Below are 6,609 nucleotides of genomic sequence, written 5' to 3'. Positions count from 1 at the left end.
GATACAGAAATACGTATTTCTTTGTTCGTGGGATATGCATGTTGCTGTCTCGGTCAGTATTTAATGCCTATCTCTAATTGCCCAGAGAGTAGTTCAGAGTCAACAACGTTGCTGTGGGCTTGAAGTTGTATGTAAGCCAGACTAAGTAAGGATAGTAGATTTCCTTCTCTAAAGGACACTAGTGAACCAGATGGGTTTTTTATAACAGTCAGCAGTAGTTTCTCGGTTGCCATTAGACTAACTTTTTATTCCAGACTTGAACCCATGACTGCAAAATCACAGAATCTCTGCAGTGCATATCGAGGCTGTTTGGCCCATCAAGTCTGCACTGACCCTCCTAACAGCATCCCACTCAGACCTCAACAGTGCTAGAAATAACCCTTTGCAGAGACCCCTGGACTGAAGTTGCTCAATTTTTTTTTTCAATTTGTCTTCCATTGCTTTGTTTATAAGGGCCAGATTGTCCAGGCTTTACCCACAGGCCAAAGTTTGTCAACCCCTTGAAGTCTGAGGGGGAAATACAGAGTGAGTTGAAGCACTGTCTCTAAGGAGAATAGAATAAATTGAAAAGATCGCAGTGTAATGGGATATCTGCCTCATATTTTGCAGCAGAGTTATTAATTTTGAATCCGGTATCAGTGCATCCTTCTGAACGTGTAAGCGAGCTGCAGTTCAGTTATTTTTATTGCACATTTCTTTGTTTAGCAGTATTTTAACTTCATCTAGAATCCACAGAGTGAATACACAGTTGTACATGAAATTGTGTACAAAACTCATTGACATCTTTACAGCTTGTAAATAAATCATACACTTAAGAAATAATCTTATTTTTAACGTTTTGTAGACATGCCTCTTAGTGTACATGTTCAAGCTTTGTTACGTAGTGAAGACTGGAACAAGCAGCCTTTTCCATCAATGAATGAATTAAAGGCTTTGTTATCAAACTGTACACCCTGTAAAAGTCACCCATGTGAGAGTGCCTTGGATTCAGTCAGTAAGTGGGAACTTTCTGTTATTGTCTTTCATTTTGATTTGTTCATTTTCTTAAAACCAATTTTATTGGTAAAGGTACAATTGTTTAACTAGAATCCCAGAAGAAAATAGTGCAGATGCTGTGAGTCTAGAATACAAATAAAAAACGCTAGAATGCACAACAGGTTTAACAGCACCCGTGGAGAAGCAGTTTGAGTTAACATTTTGGATCACTGACCTGAAGCATTCACACTCTTTGTCCTCAAATGCTGCCAGATGTACAGAGTAATTACCATTTTCTGTTTTCACATTAACTATAATGGTCATGTCTACTTTGCAGTATTTAAAATACGTTTCATCACCATTCCCTCCTTTTTCCACGTTATAACATCATTGCTCCTTTATTATATTGTAATTTTAAAAACATTTTGTTTGATTCAGTACAAGTTTTAAAATTTCTTGAATGTATAATCTAACAGCAGAATACCAGTCAGTTGTAACTGTGGACTATCTAATAGCTTTTAAAACAAACACACCCAAAATCATCTGTTTTGCCTATTATTACTGTCATAATGAAAATCAAATTCTTCAGGATTTTCCGTGGGTTCTTGTAATTTTGTAATGTGCTATTCCTTTAAAGGCTTCTGCAGGTTAGGGTGCACTAGACATCACCATCTTTGTTCTCACCACCAGAGTTAGTCTCAATGTGTATAATTTCCTATCACTTGTGTAGACCTTTTTGAATTGTTATAGATTATAATTTTCTCTTGGCGTGCACAATGACCTGTTATTGAAACAGGTAATTCTATAGTGCTGGTTTGATAATGTTCTTGTCGCCAGGTTTGTTTGATGTTACAATAATAACTTGTAATCTACTCTTAAAGTTTAATGGCCCACACCGTGTTTTTCTGCATTCCCCTGTTGTTATGGTCTCAATTTCTTACTGAGGGATAGTTCAGCCCTGTGGAGAAGGGATGATCCAGGTGCCCAGTAGTTCGTGTGCAGTATGTCAAAGTGCTAAAAGTCTAAGCAATCAAGGCCAAGCTTTATTAATGAATTTCTAGCAGAGGATGAGAACAAAGAAAATTACAGCACAGGAACAGGCCCTTCGGCCTTCCAAGCCTGCGCCGATCCAGATCTTCTATCTAAACCTGTTGCCTATTTTCCAAGGATCTGTATCCCTCTGCTCCCTGCCCATTCGTGTATCTGTCGACATACATCTTAAATGACGCGATCGTGCCCGCCTCTACCACCTCTGCTGGCAACGCGTTCCAAGCACCCACCACCCCCTGCGTAAAGAACTTTCCACACATATCTCCCTTAAACTTTTCCCCTCTCATCTTGAAATCGTGACCCCGAGTAATTGAGTCCCCCAATCTGGGGAAAAGCTTTTTGCTATCCACCCTGTTTATACCTCTTATGATTTTGTAGACACAAAATCTTGATGCTTGAACAGAAATTAGAGGCAGGGTACAGAAGCTAGTTCTACTGGTACTCACTATATTTTTTTTTTTTAAAAAAGCATGCCTTCAGAAGGTTGTAATTTAGTTTAAATGTAAAATTTTCTGAAGGCCTTTTCAAAATTGGCACATGCAAAAATTAATGGTAAAAATATTATTTAATACTTTCTAGGTTAGGCAGGTTGTGTTTTCTGAAATTGTTTGTATCTTAGTGAGTGTGGCCCAAGGTTTTTTATTGATATTGTCTAATTGATCTCCAGGGTGTAACGTGAATAAAGACCATCATGCAAAGATGCTGGCACAGCATTGGGACCAGTCACCTTCTGGCTGTAGGCTACAGACTCCTTCAGAAGAGTTGAGGAAGCCCCTTAAAGAATTAAGAAAGAGGAGGCATTCAAATGAAGAAATAGCTGGTAAGGACAAATGGTAGTTTTGGGAAACCTGCTGCAGGGTGTGTGTATTTTTTTATATAGAATCCCTACAGTGTGGAAACAGGCCATTCAGCCCAACAAGTCCACCCTGCCCCTCTAAAGAGCATCCCACCCAGACCCATTCCCCCACCCCTGCATTTCCCTTGTCTAACCCACCTAACCTGAACGTCCTTGGGCACTATGGGCAATTTAGCATAGCCAATCCATCTACCCTGCACATCTTTGGACTGTGGGAGGAAACGGGAGCGCCCAGAGGAAACCCACGCAGACACTGAGAGAATGTGCAAACTCCAACAGACAGTCGCTCGAGGCTAGAATCAAACTCTGGTCCCTGGCTCTGTGAGGCAGTAGTGCTAACCACTGAGTCACCGTGCCACTAATTATTGAATTTGATTTTGAAAGTGTGCAGTTTTCTTTGAAATTTCAGTGTGTACAAAGAACATAGAACTGTACAGCACAGGAACAGGCCCTTCAGCCCATGATGTTGTGCTAAACATGACACCAAATTAAACTGATCCCTTCTGCCTGCCTTTTGGTCCATATTCTTCGACTCCTTGCATGTTCATGTGCTTATCTAAAAATCCCTTAAATGCCCTACTATATCAGCCTGCACCACCAACCCTGGCAACATGTTCCTACTGCTGTGTATAAAAAAAAACAAAAACTTGCCCCTTGCATCTCCTTTCGAACTTTATCCACCCCTCACCTTAAATACATGCCCACTAGTATTACACATTTCAACGCTGTGGGAAAAAGATTCTGACCATCAACCCTATCTATGCATCTCATTTTAAAGACTTCTATCAAGTCTCCCATCAGCCTCCGCCATTCCAGAGAAAACATCGCAAGTTTTTCTATCCTCTCCTTATAGCTCATATCCTCTAATCCAGGCAGCATCCTAGTAAACCTCTTCTGCACCCTGTACAGCCTCCACATCCTTTCTGTAATGTGGTGACCAGAGTTGAATGCAGTACTCTGAGAGGCCTCACAAAGTCTTATAAAGCTGCTACATGACATCTGACACTTGTACTCAATTACCTGACCAATAGAGGCAAAAGTGCCATACGCCGCCTTTACCACCCTATCTACTTGTGTGGCCACTTTCAGAGGGCTATGAACTTGAACCCCGAGATCCCTTTGTACATCAATGTTATTCAGGATCCTGCCATTAACTGTATACTTTTCCTTAACATTTGATCTCCCAAAGTGCAGCACCTCACGCTTACCCGGATTAAACTCCATCTGCCATTTCTCGGTCCATATCTGTAACTGATCCATATCCCGCTGTATCCTTTGACAAACTTCTACACTATCCACAACTCCACTGATCTTTGTATTGCCTGCAAATTTACAAGCTCACCCATCTACATTTTCATCTAAGTCATTTGTATATATCACAAACAGCAGAGGTCCCAGCACGACTATATTTTCCAACTACACCCTTTTAGTGCATAAAATGATATGCCAGCTCATCCATTAGCATTCGATTTGAGGGTTGCTGCCAAAACACAACATTTGACAATTTGAGTGAAGAGAGTGATCTTGGTTCAGATGATGAGAGAAGACTCTTGTGGCAAAGGAAATGTTAGAAGTGTTCAAATAGTGCGAGCAATCTACCCTTAAAGCCTCCAGTCTTGCCTTTTGGTCCAGTTGATGTTTTACAGGGACTGGAAGTCCTGCAAAAGTAGTAGGTCACAAAGTTAACAATATTTGATGCTCATGTTACAAGTGAAAAATCAAGATGCTGTGGCAACAGAGTTGGGAATTTTGGGAATGGAGGGCAGCATTGACATAAATTCTCGATAGTCTAAGACTTCAGTTATGCACTGGCAAAGAAGATGATGGCAAAGCAGCATCAGAAGAAGGAGGAGGAAATAAGTTAAAAGCAGAATTAGATGAGTATGTACAGGATGGAAGAAAAATAAAAAACCAGGAAGAGTGTAATGAAAGCAATCTCAAGCAAGAAAGGCCAGTTAAGGAGGGGCTCGGGGAAAAGGCTTGAAATGAACTATAAGGAAAAATACATTAAAGATGATAGTCAACATAAGATTTCAGATGAAAAATTTACAGACTCTGATAATCAAAAACTGGTCTGATTCATAGGCTTATTAAAACTATTGGGAGGAAGAAATCAATAAACTTGTGATTCAAACAGCTGAGGTGGAACAGAATGGTAGACTCATGATTGATGGCAGCTGCAGAAGAACACCTGGTGGAGTTAACTTGCAATTGTTGAAAAATACACCAGGCATCTCTCAAGACCAACTTAAAGAAATTTTTTATGATGAAAATCGAAATATAATGGCAAAAAAGGAGGCAACACATGACTGGGGAGAAGGATAAAGCAAGCTACTAAGGAAATGAACCTGCAACTAGATGATGATGCTTCACCAGCAGAAGTGATACAAAGATGCCTTGGCTTCTGTTGAGGATACAGAAGAAATGCCCATGGAAAAGCCAACATTAGATCCTGAAGATGCAATTGAACTTGATAACAGTAACAATCTGAAATCTTCTGAAAAGCTTGCTTAGTTAAAGCATTGAAATACTGAGACAAAAGTAATAAATATCCCTATATTGATGATCTCATTAAAATTTCTAGTTGACATATTTGTGCTACATTTAGAACACCCTTGTTTGAAACAATTTTTTGACTAGCATTGTGGTTTGTTTAACTTATAAATTCATGCTTACCTTTCAAATGACACTGTCAATTAACTTTGTTGTGCTCATATAACAGCATTTTTTGACAATATAGGGTAAAGTAATGCATTCCTATCAGCAAAAGGAATTTTAAAATCATTCTTCCATCTGATAGGTTGAAGCAAATTTGCTGACACTCAGTTCATGAAATTCCCTTCCCAGGCACAAACTGTCTGAGTAGAAACATCTTGAACAAGTTTTCTACTGATATAGTGAAGAGTTCCTTCACATTTGTGAGGACCAATCAGGACTTTCATATCGCTAGCAACGGAATGTGTGATCATTTGACATTGTTGGCTTATTCTCCAATATATCACTCAAGGAAGCTGTAGACATTTGTACTGCAGGATTATGTTGTGGCAATCTAGACCCGCCCCTATTTTGTGAATCATTGTCATTGAATTTACGAATTCATCAACTTATGCAGTTGAGTTCAGTAACAACTCTTTGCAAGTCCAAATCAATGATGTTGCCATAGGATTCCTGATTTTCCCAGCTTTGCAAACATCTTTCATTCCAGATGTTTTCAATGGAATGACACCAATCTCTTGCACATTTCGATATGTAGGTTATAGATTTGCTCAATTGAATCTAAAGTCGTGTGTGAGAATTTCCTTACATGTCTTAACGGGCTCTATCCTGTGTTTAAATTTACATCTGAAGTGGAACAGTCAAATTAATTCCCTTACCACAAACCTACCTTCAGTATACATGTTGGATTCCTACAATTTCATCTGCTGTAGGACTGGCCTGAACAGCAACCTCGTGAACGAGGCCACAGTCACATTTTTACCCTGCAAACTTGAAACTGATCAGCACATTAAAAGCCATCTTGCATGATAATAGCTACCCTTATCAGACGATTTCTCTCCACGTATTGCACAAACTCATGAAAGGCTCTAAGGTGGGGTCTGTTACTCCTGAAAAGTGCTTATTATATTCTCAGAAGGGTAAAGTATTTTAAAGATTTGAGCAACAGGTGAAGGTGAGCTATGCAGTAACAACATAATACAAATGGTGAGACAACAAGGTGCAGAGCTGGA

The 6,609-nt window shown here is 39.6% G+C and overlaps 1 pseudogene; it reads left to right on the top strand.

Moving 5' to 3' along the window:
- The first annotated feature begins 4,582 nt into the window (after positions 1 to 4,582).
- Positions 4,583 to 5,490, top strand: LOC109935137 (annotated as a pseudogene).
- Positions 5,491 to 6,609: the final 1,119 nt, after the last annotated feature.

This window comes from Rhincodon typus, unplaced genomic scaffold, assembly GCF_021869965.1.
Source record: "Rhincodon typus isolate 14 unplaced genomic scaffold, sRhiTyp1.1 hic_rhity00003109, whole genome shotgun sequence".
Classification (NCBI taxonomy): domain Eukaryota; kingdom Metazoa; phylum Chordata; class Chondrichthyes; order Orectolobiformes; family Rhincodontidae; genus Rhincodon; species Rhincodon typus.
This window is presented reverse-complemented; position numbering and strand designations above follow the sequence as displayed.